The sequence below is a fragment of the Episyrphus balteatus genome, chromosome 1 (genome assembly GCF_945859705.1).
Source record: "Episyrphus balteatus chromosome 1, idEpiBalt1.1, whole genome shotgun sequence".
In the NCBI taxonomy this organism is placed as follows: Eukaryota; Metazoa; Arthropoda; class Insecta; order Diptera; family Syrphidae; genus Episyrphus; species Episyrphus balteatus.
Window position 1 is genome coordinate 39,739,305 of NC_079134.1, and position 17,627 is coordinate 39,756,931.

General features: G+C 31.9%; 1 long non-coding RNA gene across 1 annotated transcript; it reads right to left on the reverse strand.

The window, feature by feature from the left end:
- Positions 1-12,054: 12,054 nt before the first annotated feature.
- On the reverse strand, positions 12,055-12,964 carry LOC129907440 (uncharacterized). Its single transcript, XR_008771029.1, has 3 exons — positions 12,679-12,964; positions 12,460-12,606; positions 12,055-12,380 (listed from the first exon to the last, which is right to left on the reverse strand). It is a non-coding gene; the product is annotated as an uncharacterized LOC129907440 (long non-coding RNA).
- Between the last annotated feature and the right edge of the window lie 4,663 nt (positions 12,965-17,627).

The following is a 17,627-nucleotide window of genomic DNA, read 5'->3' on the forward strand; positions in this document are numbered from 1 at the left end:
CGGATAAAGCTTATTTTAGGAACAAAAGTTTTTTTTTATATTTTATATATTGACTGACGATTGAAAAATCAGGGCTAAGATGGACTTTTAAGAAAAAAAAAACAAAAACTTTCAAAATCGTTAGAGCCTTTTGAAAAAAAAAAAATGTATATCGTCGGTGAAACCAGAAAAGTGTGTAACTCCATTTTAGCAAATTTTATAGGAGAGCAAAAAAACAAAATCGTTTTGAAGGCATTGGTATGAGTTTTCATTTTCTAATTTGCTTATAAAATAAAAACTATGAACTTTAAGGAGGTTCTGAGTTTAAGGAACGGTAGATATTAGGTTTGTCTAACAGATGGCATTCAAATCTAATTTTCAGAAAATTTGGAGTTACACACTTTTCTGGTTTCACCGACGATATATATAATTATTTATTATTATTATAATTTTTTGAAAAAAAAAAAATAAAATAAAACTGGCAGGTATGTTATTTTTTTAGCAACTGCTAATCAACACAGTAAACCAAAATTTCAAGAAAATTCAAAAAAAAAAAATTTTGTTCAAGACTTTTTACAAATCCAAAAATTATATTTTTCAATTTTTTTTTTACTTAAATGTTTTTGTATAAAAAATTCATTAACATCGAGGCAGTTATCTGGGCGATAGTCAGAAGTTAAAAGAACTGTTCTATGAAATAGATAGATCTTGTCTAGAAACTATTAGGTACCTGAATTTTAGGATGATATAGATACTGTTAGTTTTTGTACAAAAAACTCTTTATACAGTGTCCAAAAATTGCTACATACCAAGTCGCTGGCTGAGAATTGTAGGGTTGTATGTCAACTCACCTTAGTTTTGAGAAAATCGGTCTCAAAGTTTTTTAAGGCTGGTTTTTGGATAAAATAGTTACATAGCAGTAAAGTATTGATGCAATCTTATAAAGGACCCTAAAGAAATCATAAAACCATGAAAAAAACATTAATTTCATCACAAAAAAGGATTCTATGAGCATTTTTGAAAAATGACATAGAACCATTTTATGAAAAAATTTGCAAAAAAATTTGAAAAAGGTTCTATGTTCAACATAGAACCTTATAGTTCTATGTATTAAATCAATTGGACTTTTGCATATTTTTTGCATTGTTTTTTGCCAAAAAGACAGTGGTTTTAAAACAATCATCTACAGTGCAAAATGTATACCAAAAAAAATTTAAAGTTTGTTTAGTATTTTAATTTTAATAATAATGCAATTAAAATTAATGAAAAATCATTTTAATCTTAGCAGGTATCAACACTTAAATTTTCTTAAGAAGAAAATTCTTGTTGAAATGAAGTTCACTTTAATTTGAAAAAAGTTTAAACAAATTTTACTTATTTTTATAAGAAATCTTATTAATTTGGATTTTAGAGGAGTATCATCTTGATTCTAAGTGCTTTATTTGTCTCCAAGTATAACGGAAGTAAATTTGCTTCAAGTTAAAAAAAAAAAGAGTTTTATTCGATGAAACTATTAATAGAAATAAACTTATATAATTGTAAAGATGAATAACGAAGAGTTCACTTCGGTTAGTACAGTAAAATCTTGACCTTTGAAAAAAAATACTCAATTTTTTTCCAATTTTTTTCCAGCTAAATACAACTAAAAATTAGTTAATTTTTTGTTTAATATTTTTGTTTTTTAGGTACTAAGGTGAAAGCTGAATCTCGTTTGCAGTTGTTTAATCCTAGTATATCTTGGCATCGGCTTTAGGTTTGCCCGAAGGTGATTTTTAGGTACTTTTTGAGTTTTGACTTCTTTTGTTTCAAGTTAAGGAATCTAAGTGTTTCTTTAACTTTTGGTTTATTAATACGAACTATGAAATTCCCAACCTCGATTATGAAAAAAAAGTTTTCAAAAAATCACTTCCAATTCTTGGCACACAAAATTGTAATGTAATTATAATTATAATGTATAATTATAATGTAAGAATATCTAGGTTACGTAACCCGAATGAATTATTGCAAAATTTAAGGTTGGATAGTACATATTTTGGTTCAAAGAGTACAGAACGAGATACAAAAATTCTTTGCTGTTTAGCAAATGCCCTGGAATGAAGTCCGCTAACTTGATAGTTGATAGCCAAAAACGACGAATTATGGAGCAAAATCGTCGTTTTTGACTGTCAACTATTGACTATCAAGTTAGCCGACTCCACCCCTGTTGTTCAATACCAGCGGAACATCAAAAGATCTTTTATTTTTACTTTATCATTTCCATAATATTTCATTTTGAAAATTTGCGTAAAAAAGTTCTATGTAACTTAAATCAATGTATTTTTTTGTTTGAAAAAAATCAGTAAAAGGGTTCTATGTTGCAATTTGAATAACACCCTACTAACACTTTTGCTTCTATAATGCTTTACAGAAGCAACAATTGCATCTGTAAAGCTTTATAACACCAAAATTGTTTGTCGGGCATAGAACTTTATTATATTAATACATTTATGTGAAATCATCAAAGTTGTATGTCTTTTTTACTTGTACCGTCGCCATTAATTTTTTTCTAATTTTTTTTTTTAATTTTATCTGAAAGCCGTTAAAATTACTAAAATTTTGGTGTATAAAACTCGTTTTTTGTATTTTGTATGAAATACACCCTTATAATTCTCAGCCAGCGAAGTGTAAAGTGGATCGGCCCAACCGTTTAGGCTGTAGCTCCTTTTTTGCATTCTCTACCATCCTAATAGTAACTTCGGGCATTATGGCGCACCGGGCATTATGGCGCACCTCTCAACTACCATACTTCCAATACTCGCATTTAAATAAAACCAATGCAGAAACTTTGGCCTTCGTCGAACACTAGCCTTGTGACGACCACAGGTCAGTGCTATTATTTTTGTGCCAAACAAAAAAGAAAATAAAAAAATATACCGGTTCTGGGTTCCAATATAATATCGCTTTGTTTTTGTTTGTGTGTATCTCGGTAAGTATACAGTGCACGTGTTTGTTGTAAAGAGTGAAACGCAGAGTACAGTTTTGGTTTGGTTATATCACTTGTTATATTTTAACTGAAGTAAGAATTGTGTTTAGTTTTTGGAGTTTTGTGAATATGTGTATATTTTGCAATATGGCGCAGATGTAATAAGGGCATTATGGAGCTATATTATACCCGACTGCGCCATAATGCCCTTACGTAAAACTAATTTCAAAAGTAACTCTGCATTTTTTTAAATTTGAAAATAACCTCAATTTAACGTTAATTTTATGAAACTTATTTACAATTATATTTCAGAAATGCTGAATATACGTAAAAAAAGTAAAGGGTTCCGAAGTAAATGGGGTTCGCCATATTGCCCATACATAGGGCAATATGGTTTTTTTTGGACTATTTTTAATTTAATTTATTTTTTGTTAAAAAGCTTGAATTTTTATTCTTTAATAATTTATTTATGTTACGTTTTTATGAAATTTAATTAAAAAAAATGATTGAAGTAAAAATTGTAGTCCGTAGTAAAGTTATTTGAGTTTGTGCTTAGGTATGCCATAATGCCCTAATTTACCCTATCATGGGTGGTTGTTATCTCAACTTTTTTTCTGTACGAATCGCTAGTAAAAAGTAAGTTTTTGTAGTCTTGTCAGTATACTTATTCAAATTTTTCTTCTTAAAATAAAAACTACACACCTGCATTAATATCAGGACATCACTATATATTTTTAGTCTACTTATAAAAAAATAAACAGAAATAACCTCTCAAAATTGTTATTTTTGTAGGTAGTTACTTTTTTTAATCAACTGACAAAAAAATTCTTAATCAAAAATACCTATTAATTGAGAAAAACAACATTTTAACATGTTGCTAAAAAATTTTGAGATAGACCTATAAAGCTGCTCTATGGTACGATGGTTCTCAATCTCAAGACCTCGAGTGATCTCATTGTTTCAGTTATTGAACTATCATTTTGAAAGCGTGATTTTGTATACCGTCAAAGAAACTCAAGGAATTCAGATAGTACTCCCGTTCAGATAGTACTTTTCCATGCAAGTACCACTTAAGGATAGTGACATTGGGAAATAGATTCCGCTTTAATGATTTGTTTCTTTAAAGTATTTATAATCCAGTCAAATAAGGGTTCAACCTCGGAATGAATGCTAATAGAAATTTTTTTCGCTCAATACCTTCGTTTTGGCATTCCATAACATACCTCAAAAGTCTAGAAAAATCTCATTTCCGCAAGTCGCGATTTAAGGCTCAAACCGCGAAATTTAGATTTTCGAAATAAGCAATAAAAGAAAATGGTATTATATGCAATTATGATACATAATTTCAAGGTATTTTTTAATGCTGATTCCAAAAAATCTAAAATCAAGGCAATCTGACGTCTCTGAAAAAAGTTATACCTGTTTTTTAACTGTCAACCCATATTATTACAACAGTTGCAAACTTGCTACCGAAAAACCCTTTATAGTTATGGTAGATCAACCAAATTTTGCATGAAGGTTTTCATATCCATTATCATTAAGAATTAAAACAATGCAATGAAAAAAACATTCATATCTATGAAAAAATGGTATTTTTTGAGAAAAATGGAAATTTTGGGATATGCGCTAAAAAACATCCTGGTACATTCTTGTAATTAGTGCTAATAGGCTATTTTTTTTTTTGTTTCTATCTTTGTTTGTATATTCCATAACTTATGTCAAAAATCTAAAAAAAAATTTAATGTCCGCAGGGAAAGAGATTTAGAGACAGACTGAAATCGGACTGAGTTACACCAGCATTTATTTTGTGTGTTTCAGACTTGTATTTATCGAATACGACTTTGTAATGAACGGTTTGAAAGGTTTCTACACCAGTGAAGGAGAGACTCGTTGACTACAAAAGCACGCATTTTCGAGAGAAGAGCTTACGACCAAGCTCAATCAAATGCCTCTAAAATTTCAATTGCAAAAGTATCTCTTTATCTATAGATCATAACACCTTTGATATTCTATTTTTTTTTTATCAAGAACATGAACTTTTAAACAAAATTATATCAAGATAGTTTTTCTTACAACGAATATATACTCAACTCATTGTCCAAGTAAACACCCACGATGCATTATGAAAATAATGAAACAAAAAATCCTTACACAAGTTGTTTGCAAGTAGGTACCTATAACCTACCTAAGCTCGTATAGTTTAAGTTAAACTTTTATAAAAGAAAAATATCTCGATATCACGTGAAGTAATTTTTTTTTTTGTTGCTGTTTAATAACCCCGTTTGGGGCCAACGAGAGTGCATATTGATTCCTTGCGTATTTAAAGTGGAAAACTGATCATCAGCAACTGATACGGCAGTTATCCGTGGTGTTTTGTCTTGTCCAGTGCTCACGATGAGACTCCACTGCTGCACTCTCTTGGCGCGACTACAATGAGATCCTTGCAAATGGCTACAATCCATAAAGCGCGCAGGTCCCTCCACATAGCGGATGCAACCTCCTGCACCGCCCCATATGCAACAGGCTCGTTATATCCGTTCATCAACGGTAATGCACTTTATACTATAAGAAAGCGTTTATAGGTAAGGTATTCCCTGGGAGCAAATTCGCGTGCACTCTGTTGCGTTCTTACTTAATTTTTAGTTTTTTTTTTTTTCGAAGTCTACTCTATACCGCCAGCCACTGCCCATTCATTTGTCCAAAAGATCCCAGAGAGGTTCACTCACGCACATAATTTGGTTAGAAGAAAAGACAACGAAGAAGGAGGAGATGCGATGCATTCCTTCCTCAAACCTCGTTGCACGGAATCGATCTCATTATCAGTTGGATGGTTTGTAAAGTCGGATCATTATTAACCCAAATAACCACACGACCAAAGCACAGCATAAAAGCCTATAACCTGTGATGATGCGTGCACACCAATAATTCACAGCCAGCCGGCAGTTAGCCAAGTTAACAATGTTTAGCCTGCTCCCATGAAACCTTGCGGACTTGTGTTTGTTTTACGTTTTTTTGTGTGGATCGTTTAGAGATGGAAGGAGCCACACTTTAAGTATGCAGATTGTATGTAAATTAAAGACTTGCTGGCCCTTAAGTGGACCACTTCACACCTGAGCTGGAGTATATCCATACTCAAGTCTAACTGCAAGGTAAACAAACCAAATTGAATGCAGAGAGCTTGCCCTGGAGCAGACAAGAAAAAATACAGTAGCCAGAGATGAGATCACGATGATAGCGTATAGTAAGGCACAAGGAACATGTGTCATGCGTGTTGTATTGGAATCTTTTTCAGGAAGGTGCTTAACTTCCTAAAAGAACATTTGAAAATTTTTTAAGGCACAAAATTGATACTCAGATTGATAAAAGCTATAGTGATTTGGGAAGTTTTCAGTTTGAGGCTGGCCACCCATATCAATATAGTAGTTTACAAGGATTTTTAATCTGGAATTGGGACGTTTTTCACACTAGAATCAGAAAAATATCCAAGATCGTCTATTTAAAAAAGGCATCGAAAAAGCTTTTAAAAGAAAAAAACAGTGCTTTAACTTGTTTGTAGCGTCTTCTTTCGTCCCTGCCGAAATCAAGCACAATACAAAGTATGCAATCTAAATTTAGTCTGACGTACATTGTGAACTTTCGCTTTTTCAAAAACTAATGCAAATACATATTTTTTAAAAACCCAAAAATCTTTTTTTTTTTCAATTTTAAAACTTTAATAGTTACGCACCTCTCTTGAATCAGGGCACATCAAATTCTTTTTTAAGTTTTGGTTTATTAAAAGCATCAGTAATATGTTATTTTAAACATCTAACAACAATGGTAGGCGCTCACAAAACCAAGCTTAGACTTAAGGACCATGTATTGCAATAACAACATCATTCCTGAGGGCATACATTTTTATGTACATACATATTTACTACCTTCCACAGTCATTAATTAGAAAGAAATAGAGTATTAAATAAGTTATCTTCTTCGTTGGCTCTATGAACAGGTTTGAATTTTTTAAAAATATTTTCGAAATAGAGTATTAATCAATTGGACACTGTGGCGTATGCGCAACATTTTTTTTTAACTTTTCTTGTTCTTCATTACTACCAAATCAATACTTTTTCGAGAGGCAATTTTCTATCTTATTTGCGTCTCTATTTTGAGCTGCAGCCTAAACCAATGAAGCTATTGACTTCAAAGATCGTCTATCATAGTTTTGTGAGGTGGTTTTTCCTTTCCAGTCGAGGTTTAAACTCGTCGGATTTCCAGGGGTCTTATTGAAGAAAACACCAAAACTTCAACGGTAAAGGTCTATTTAACCTTGAAAACAAAAACCTTTATTTATTCAAAATTAACAAAACAACTCTTACAAACTAATAATAAAAATAAGGTTAAATAATAAAGATTACTTAAAAATAATCAATCGCTGCAGTCAAACAGCCGGAATAGACGTTTTTCCTGTCCTAAACTTGCAGCCTATAAAAAAAGAAAGAAACTTTAAGTTTATTTTATCACTTCTAACGGCACTCAACACGGCAGGGAAGAATTCTGGTAGATCGGCAGGTTTATTTACGGCCCCCGGTGGTACCCAGAACGGCAATCAATAGCTCTGGTAAATCGGCAGGTTTATTTACGGCTCCTGGTGGCACGCAGAACAGCAGGCAATAGCTCTGGTTGATCGGCAGGTTTTTGTTTCGGTCCCTGGTGGCACGCAGAACGGCAGGCAATAGCTCTGGTTGATCAGCAGGTTTTATTTTGGCCCCTGGTGGCACATATTGTTTTGTTCTAGTTTTTATCGCTTCCTTATATTACTTTTTGTCATGACTGACTGTGAATTTTAAAAGTCAAAAAAACTAAATGTATGATTTTTTTCTTGTAGTTTTGTTTCTATTAGGTAAAAGGTAATATACATATAGTAAAGCATGTAACGCTTCGTTACAGTTTTTGAATATAACGGTGCGGCAATAGAGCTGTTTTCTTGATGTCTGATTTTCTCGCAAGCGATATAATTGATATCACCGAAAAGTTTTTTTTACCAACTTCCAAAAGGGAGGAGGTATTCAATTTTTTTTTATGTTTGTTACCTTACCTCATAACTTTGACTGAGTGAATCAATTTTGATAATTCTTTTTGTATTGGAAAGCTGATGCCTGCAGTGTGATCGCATTTCAATTACGTCCAGTTCTGGAAATAGAAACTATGAGAAAAACCATAAAACCCAGTTTCGATCCATGGAAGAGTCGGTTTTATATTTTGATAAAAATGATTATTAAGAAATTGTTTTTTTTTAGAAAAAATTACAACAAAATATTTTTCGAATTTAAAAAAAAAATTCATTGGTTTTTTGAAAATGTGTAAAAATTTGTATTTATAAAAAATTTTTTTTTTTTTTGAAATAGTTTCAAGTTTGAATTAAAGGACCCCGCACATTTTGTATGGGAAGGGCCCTCGGTGAAATTGTCTGAAATTTTAGTACATATGTTGTTCTCTTGAAGCTCTTGATCAAAAGTCGATATGGGCAGAAAGTAAAAAAATGGACAGTTTTTAAGATAACGGTTTTTTTTTCGATGACTATCTCAAACCTTTTATAAGGGATAGTAACTCAATATATTGTGTTTTGAGTCATTTTTTAGTTGAGTTCATAGGTTTTTACGGTCGCTGAATCCAAATCCGAAGTCCATTTTGCCTCATCAGGTCAGGTTTTCAAGACAACCTCAAAAAATGTCACAGCCTCAAAAAAACAATTTTCTTTGATCTGGGATTGCGACTATGTTTAATACATGTTTTTTGGGTCGCTGAAACCAGATTCGAAGTTTATTTTATCCCATCACTTCGAGTTTTTGAGATAACCTCAAAAAAGTAACGAACAGCTTTTTGGAGGTTATCTCGAAAACCTGACGTGATAGGACAAAATAGACTTCGAATCTGGTTTCAGCGACCCAAAAAACATGTATTAAACATAGTCGCAATCCCAGATCAAAGAAAATTGTTTTTTTGAGGCTGTGACATTTTTTGAGGTTGTCTTGAAAACCTGACCTGATGAGGCAAAATGGACTTCGGATTTGGATTCAGCGACCGTAAAAACCTATGAACTCAACTAAAAAATGACTCAAAACACAATATATTGAGTTACTATCCCTTATAAAAGGTTTGAGATAGTCATCGAAAAAAAAACCGTTATCTTAAAAACTGTCCATTTTTTTACTTTCTGCCCATATCGACTTTTGATCAAGAGCTTCAAGAGAACAACATATGTACTAAAATTTCAGACAATTTCACCGAGGGCCCTTCCCATACAAAATGTGCGGGGTCCTTTAATTCAAACTTGAAACTATTTCAAAAAAAAAAAAAATTTTTTATAAATACAAATTTTTACACATTTTCAAAAAACCAATGAATTTTTTTTTTTAATTCGAAAAATATTTTGTTGTAATTTTTTCTAAAAAAAAACAATTTCTTAATAATCATTTTTATCAAAATATAAAACCGCCTCTTCCATGGATCGAAACTGGGTTTTATGGTTTTTCTCATAGTTTCTATTTCCAGAACTGGACGTAATTGAAATGCGATCACACTGCAGGCATCAGCTTTCCAATACAAAAAGAATTATCAAAATTGATTCACTCAGTCAAAGTTATGAGGTAAGGTAACAAACATAAAAAAAAATTGAATACCTCCTCCCTTTTGGAAGTTGGTAAAAAAAACTTTTCGGTGATATCAATTATATCGCTTGCGAGAAAATCAGACATCAAGAAAACAGCTCTATTGCCGCACCGTTATATTCAAAAACTGTAACGAAGCGTTACATGCTTTACTATATGTATATTACCTTTTACCTAATAGAAACAAAACTACAAGAAAAAAATCATACATTTAGTTTTTTTGACTTTTAAAATTCACAGTCAGTCATGACAAAAAGTAATATAAGGAAGCGATAAAAACTAGAACAAAACAATATGTGCCACCAGGGGCCAAAATAAAACCTGCTGATCAACCAGAGCTATTGCCTGCCGTTCTGCGTGCCACCAGGGACCGAAACAAAAACCTGCCGATCAACCAGAGCTATTGCCTGCTGTTCTGCGTGCCACCAGGAGCCGTAAATAAACCTGCCGATTTACCAGAGCTATTGATTGCCGTTCTGGGTACCACCGGGGGCCGTAAATAAACCTGCCGATCTACCAGAATTCTTCCCTGCCGTGTTGAGTGCCGTTAGAAGTGATAAAATAAACTTAAAGTTTCTTTCTTTTTTTATAGGCTGCAAGTTTAGGACAGGAAAAACGTCTATTCCGGCTGTTTGGAGGTTATCTCGAAAACCTGACGTGATAGGACAAAATAGACTTCGAATCTGGTTTCAGCGACCCAAAAAACATTTATTTAATATAGTCGCACTCAAAATTCAAAACAAAATAAAATTTTTGAGGCTGTGACATTTTTTGAGGTTATCTTGAAAACCTGACCTGATGAGGCAAAATGGACTTCGGATTTGGATTCAGCGACCGTAAAAACCTATGCACTCCACTATAAAATGACTCAAAACACAATATATTGAGTAACTATCCCTTATAAAAGATTTGAGATAGTCATCGAAAAAAAAACCGTTATCTTAAAAACTGTCCATTTTTTTTTTTTTTTTTTATATCAATTTATAAAAAAGAATGAGTTTTGTGTTGCATTTTGATCATAAAAGACCAATTTATTCTCTTCAAATTTTTTTTAGAATTAACTCGAAACACATGGTTTTCGTGTGTGGCGTTGTTGACTGTGGGACATCCTGCATAATTCTTTTTACAAAACAATTGAACAAAATCTTAGTATTTCATTTTGATATTATTATGAAATTTTAATACATTTCAATAAAATATTTAAAAAATATTTAGCCTGTTCACTAAAAAGAAATTAAAATTCAATAAATTTTTTCAATTGCTCTATCTAAATACATATAGGGCAAGTATTGGTTTCGTGTCGAAAAAAAAAAACTGAGGTTTTAATCAAAACCAACATTACGATGATGCAGAAGTCTGAAAAAGTGGGTCCGTGCGTCTGTGGGTCCATCTGTACACAGCCTAAACGGGTTGACGGATTTTCTTCAAATTTGCTACAAATGAATTTTATAGAATTCTAAAAGTTGTTTTATTTTTATATCTCCCATATAAAATTCAAGTTATAGCAAATTACTTGAAAATGGCTCCAAAGATTTTTATTAATTTTTGCAAACGTAATATTCAAAGCAATTGCAATAAAACTACATTTCTATTTTTTTGCAAAAAAAATATTTTTATTTAACAAAATTTTGCCAAAAATGTCGGCTCTTCTCCAACATCAACATCATCAATCTGCAAGTAAACTAACATAAAAGTGCTTTGAACTGCAAGAGCAAGTACGTGCGACCCAGTCGTGCATTTTATTTCCAAATAGATTTGTAATTTTTGAAAAAAGATCAATATAAAAAAGGAGGTACTTGCACCATTTTTTACGAACGTAAAACTTTATAGTTAGGTACATCGCAGGTAAAAACCACATTTTTAAAGATTTCTCTACGACAAAGTCCTTGCCAACCTGATGCAATAAATCTTGTTCAAAATTTAAAATAATAATGTTGAATTAACATTTTTGAAATGTTTATGTATACAAAAATATTTTTGGTAATATATTTTTAGAATAGAAAAACGATAAAAACTGTTATAAGCTTTATATATGTTAGTTCTTGTAGGATTAATTTCATTCGGACAATACCATTTTGAACACTCTATCAACGAAGATAGTAAACTTATTTAAATCAATTATAGCGTCTGTTAATTTTTAAAATTTAGTCTAACTTTCCTCAAAATAAACTTAAGCTTTAAGGTGCAAATCTAGCCCAGATCCTGAGAATGAAAAAAAAAAAAATAATAATAAACAAATAAAAAAGAATCATTACTTGTTGTTGCATACTGCACTCCCATATTTCGATATCGACACATTTGGAAGTCTTTCCCGCTGCATCCAATTGTTGCAACATTTCATTTCTCGTATCGCACAAATGCGGATTTTTTCAACCCACATAGAGACAACACACAGTTAAAACCAATTCACGACCGTCGTCTTCGTTGTTGTCGATTACGACAAAGACAACGACGACTCAACAGACGGCAGCTGGAATCAGTGGTAAAGTGTTAAATGGAGGACCCATTAAGGCTCATTTGGAATCGGACACGTCCGATTAAAATCTCATTTCTCACCTTCGAAGGTGGTGGCTCTGACTACTCCAAGGGACCCCATCATCATCATCAGCTGCAAATATACTAACCAACTTGGTCTTCGTCGTCTTTGGTCGTAGTATAGTCACAAAATATGGGGGCGAGAGCTCCTGCGTCGCGTCGTCAGTACTCGGGGAGTGTGTATAAGTTTTGGTAAATGCTGCCTGGTGGTCTGGGCGATCATGCTGGACTTCTTTGCTTATTTTTTTGTTCGCCTACGGTCAATAATAATCCAATCGAATGGGGATTTGCTTGGAATCGATCGGAATTCAATGCGATTATTTGGCTACTTACCGTCCAAAAGGAAGTCACACAATTTTGTTACTCTTTTTTTTTATTTTTTCGAATATTTTCGATGTTGCTCCATCTGCTTCCACTGTATTTGTTGTTGTTGTATATTTGTATAAGGAACCCACAGTCCAAGTCCGAAGCAATTTTTATCTAAAAATAAATATTTGACTTGGCAAACAGTTCGATTCACACATCCGAACAAGATGCAATTGTAGTTCACACCCAGAACCAAAGAACCATCGGATTTTCCTGCGCACCACCATCAAGCCAACATAATAAAGGGGGCAAGAGGGATTGCAACCAGAAAGCATAGTCATGATGGTGCTTCCGTGGCTACCCACTTAGACACTGTGGAGCATCGAGCTAGCGGCCGATGATGCTGGAATGAGATATCTCTTCCGCAAATGGTTATTAAACGTAATAATACTAATTTGATTGATTTTATGCTCGCAATGGAATTTTAATTTGATTGTGTTTGTGTTGTTACAAAAAAAAAAACTTCAATGAGAAGTTAGGTAGGTATATTGATTTTTAATTTCGATAAATGGATTTTCATATATTTCTTCTGTTTTTCAACTGACAATTTTCAATAAAAGAAAAATTCGTTTAAATCTATTGAATACTTGTTATGTGTTTTACTTTTAAAGTTATGCAGGCTTTATGCCCACCAAACCCACACAAATTAAAGGAACAAACAAAACTTGTGATTTTTAAGTAATTTGGGTTGTATAGGTACATAATATCATCGTGTAGACTGTAGAGATAAAACAAAAATCTTCATTCTTCTGATTATGTGATATTATAACGAGATTTTTTTTTTTTAATGAAATTTTAGCCTTTTACTGCTTTTATACTTACAGTAAAACTAAAATCAGGGTTAAGGGGGAAAATCCCTCTGGACGACACCTTGTTTAATATTTTTTTATAAAAAACTGAAAGCACTTATTGAAATTTGGAAAAAGACAAGATATTACTGACATTATTAAGTATTAAAAAATTTTTTTTTTGAAATGAAAAAATAACAAAATGGCGGCTCTGGAGCCTTTCAAAGTTGACGCCTCTAGTTTACGCCGTGCAATGCACAGGTCCAGGAAATCATCTTAAATCAAAAAGGAAATTTTTTTCCGTTAGATGATATTAGTACGCATTGCATGAACCTAAATTTATTTTTTTTTAAATGAAAAATAAAAATTAGAAATCAAAAAAACGAAAAAAACCATGTTTTTTTTACAAAGAAGTAGTTAAAAAAAAATATTTACTGTACAAATTTTATTCAACTTTTAGGTTCATGTTGTGGCCAATAAGTTAAGGAGTAATTTGCTTCAAATTTCAAGTCGACAGCTTCATTAGTTTTTGAGTTACATTACACGGCGCGGAAAAAACTAGTTTCGAAAAAAATGCGTTTAAAGTTTTCGTTTTCGTACTATGGTAGGTTCGGAGCGCATTGGTTTCGGGACTATCTAGGCACTTTTGAGGCTTCATTTAAGGCTGAGACCACTGAAAATAGTTTCTTCGGTTGATAAATAAATTTAGTACGCAAAAAAAAAACAATGCAAAAATAAAAAATTCCAGAGGGATTCCCCCCTTAATTAAAGTTGAAAATCACTTAACTTTAGAAATATATATTTTGTATTCAAAATAATCCATAATGTGTATTAGATGTAAGTTTTCTTTTTTTACCGACTTCCAAAAAGGAGGAGGTATTCAATTCGCCTGTCTTTTTTTTTTTTTTTTTTTTGTTTATGTTTGTTACCTCATAACTTTGGACTGAGTGAACCAATTTTGATAATTCTTTTTGTATTGGAAAGCTGGTGGCTGCAATGTGGTCCTATTTCAATTTCGTTCAGTTATAGCCATAGGAACTATTAGAAAAACCCAGTTTTAATCCATGGAAGTCGGTTTGATTTTTTGATAAAAAAAGATTATGTATTTGCTATAAATTAAAGGAATATGTACCGTTACTAACGAAATAAAATAAACAAAAAAATAAATAAATAAAAAAAAAATTAAAAAAAAAGCTGCAGTAAATTTATAGGTACCTAAATATTTAGTAAGCAGTTATAATTTTTATTTTACTTTCATGAATTTTGTTGGGTTCGTGGTTATTGAAAAATGGGTTCATTGGTGGATATGTACATATGAACATATTATGTATCTACCTATATAATTTACTTAAAACTTAATAATGAGTTTTTTTCATAAAAACATACAATTGGGACAGACGCAGAGAGGGGCAGCCCCATATAGTGTGGTGATATAAAGGTTATTTTTTAAACTAAAGCTATGCGAAAAAAAGATCACGAGTTCTAAACTTAACAGTAAAATTGATAAAATGAGCATATTTGTTTTGTTCAAAGTCTTTGATTTATGTTTATTCATGCGGTTGAAGTTGAGAGTTTTAGAGCAAAAATTCAGTTTTTAATAAGTAATAAAAAAGGTGTTCTTTTGTTTTTTTTGTTTAAACTCAATATTATTTAAAAAAAAATAAAATACAAATTTCTCGCATGGATAAAAGTATGTAAATTACTATTCTTCTGCAAAAAAAAAATTAAAAAAAATTTCTTATATTTAAAAATTGAATGAGAAAATAATTAATTTTTTGAAACGCATCTTAAAGTTTTTTCTCAAAATCTTCTGTTTAGGCAAATATTTAGCAAGTCTAAAAATGGAGAAAGCATGATAAGCAATTTCTCTATAAGCCCATATAAAGACTTTTGCTAAATATTTGCGTAAAATATTTTTAATGAAATTTTGAATTTCAAAAAACGATTGTTTTAAAGAAAGTGCTCTTTTGTTTTTATTAAAATAAATTACAAAATCATTCTTTTTTGACAATCATGCACTAGTTACTTATAAACAATGTTTTTTTTTCTTTTTAAAAGTTGTTTTTTTTTTTTTTATTTTATTATAAGAAGTTTCGTGAAACAGGGTGATTTATTATATAAAGTTAGTGCTTTTGTTTTTTACTTTTTTTTTATAAAAATATTTTTTGATTTAATTTATTATTAATTTTTTTCCAATTAAAATTGATGCGGCTATAAGGTTTAAAAAAAAAAAACCCACTTTACAAAGCAAATTTGAAAAAAAAAAATAACTTGAACATCAAATTTGACAATTTTTTTCAAAGTTTTGACTTTGAAATTATATTTCACAAAAAGTATTAGCGAAAACTACTATAATCAAAAAGAGTTTGAAAGAATGGAAAATAAGCTTTCAAAAAAGCTATTGCACAGTATTCTATGTCTTTTTCTTGATTTAATGTATTTTTTTTTTTTATTTAAGGTCAAATTTTCAGAAAATTGCCCCTCCCACCGGAACGAGGGGTGATACAGACCCCTTCCCATACAATTTTTTTCTTAGGTTGAACTGAAGAACTATTTCTTAAAATAAAGTTCACTTTTTAAACAAAAAAAAAACATAATTCAAAATTCTAGGTTTTTTCAAATGTATTCATATTTTGTCCCCTTACTTAATTTCCTGGAGAAAAATAAAAATTTTAATGGAAAAAAGTTCATAAAATTCAAGAAGTCTGTTAACTTTAGTTACAAAACCAAATAAAGTGACAAAAAATGCCTCATTATTAGTAGAAGTAATTAATATCACAAATCGACCTATTCTGCCCCACTGTGAGACGGGCCGGTGTCCCGGAGCCCTTCACGGATACCAGTGTCCCACGAGTAAATATATAATAAAGAAATCTAGTACCCATATTTCAAAGAAACTCTTGGTTTTCAGTTATGAATAGAGCTTAAATAGATCTTTGTTTTGATGTCTCATGGATTTGGAGCAAATTTTTGAAAATATATTTTTTTTTTTGCCAAATCTGAATAAAAAAAATTTAAATTTTTTTAAAAAATTTATAATTTTTTTTTATAAAAATGCATAGGACTGTTCACTATAAACATATAGCTTATACCTATCTCAAAATCAAAACTTGTTTCGAGTTTTGGTCCGTAGATAATTGCATATTTGGCTCCGAATGTAAGAAAAAACAATGCTTGGGTGCAAAAAAAACAGTAACTAGACCTCACAGAAACTTTTGCGAAGCTCAGTCTCAAATATCTCGAGGAAGACTTTTCACACAGAAAATAGTTAAAAAAAAATCGTTCTCGAGATATTTAGACCTACGCGTTTTTCAAAATGGTGGACCCCCACAAAATCAATTTTTACTGAAATTTAGATTTACACTCAGAAAAAACCTCTTTTTTCTGCTGCATATAAACTAAGATGACGTCACATTTTTTTTTTTTTGTTTTGAAGCGACACTTGCATAGTGCCAAATATGCAGTTAGGATTCCGGGAAAAACACTCTACACTCCATCCACTTCTCAAACTCCAATACGATGTTTCCGTCTCCCTCAACGCAATCCAAGTCACTGTCGTATGTTTTCTCGGTTTAGAAAAAGCATTTGACAGTGTCTGGAACACACAAACTCTTCCTGCTGAAGTTTACAATTTCACTAATCAAAATTATTAACAGATTTCTTCATTCCAGATCGTTCTTTGTACAATTAGGAAACAGCCAATCAACAATGAGTACAATTAATGCCGGAGTTGCCCAAGGATCGAAGCTAGGACCATTCCTCTTCACCATTTACACATAAGATTAGCCACAACCAGAATAAGCTCCGGATCTCCTGGTTTGCAGACGACTCTCTCACGTACGCGAAGTCTAAATCACCCATATACCTAAGCCGCAAGAAAAGTGGACACGCCCACATAAAAACCTTACGAGCGCTGGGGCTTCAAAATCAACACAGCAAAATCTAAACTGATAGACATGCTTTCGACGACCAGCCGCCCCAGGAAATCCTAGAATGCGCTCAGCCAGGAACTGCAGGAACATCAAGATAAGCCTTCCCGATGGAACACAAATTTCAGCAAAAAGTTACGTCAAATATCTGGGAATACAATTCGATGAGAAGAACCGAAAAAAAGCCAATTTCGCTTTTCATCGCATTCATCCGAAAAGGACTTAGCCAAAAGACAAAGCTTCTCCTGTATAAGCAATTCGTCATGCCTATCATCACCTACTGTTCATGGTGACAAAATCCCATCTAAACAAGTTAGCAATCCCGGAGAGGAAGATCTTAAGGATCTGTACAGGCCTGCACTACGACAGGATACGCAGGAAACAAGTCAGAAACAAGAGACTGCATGAAGAAGCCAAA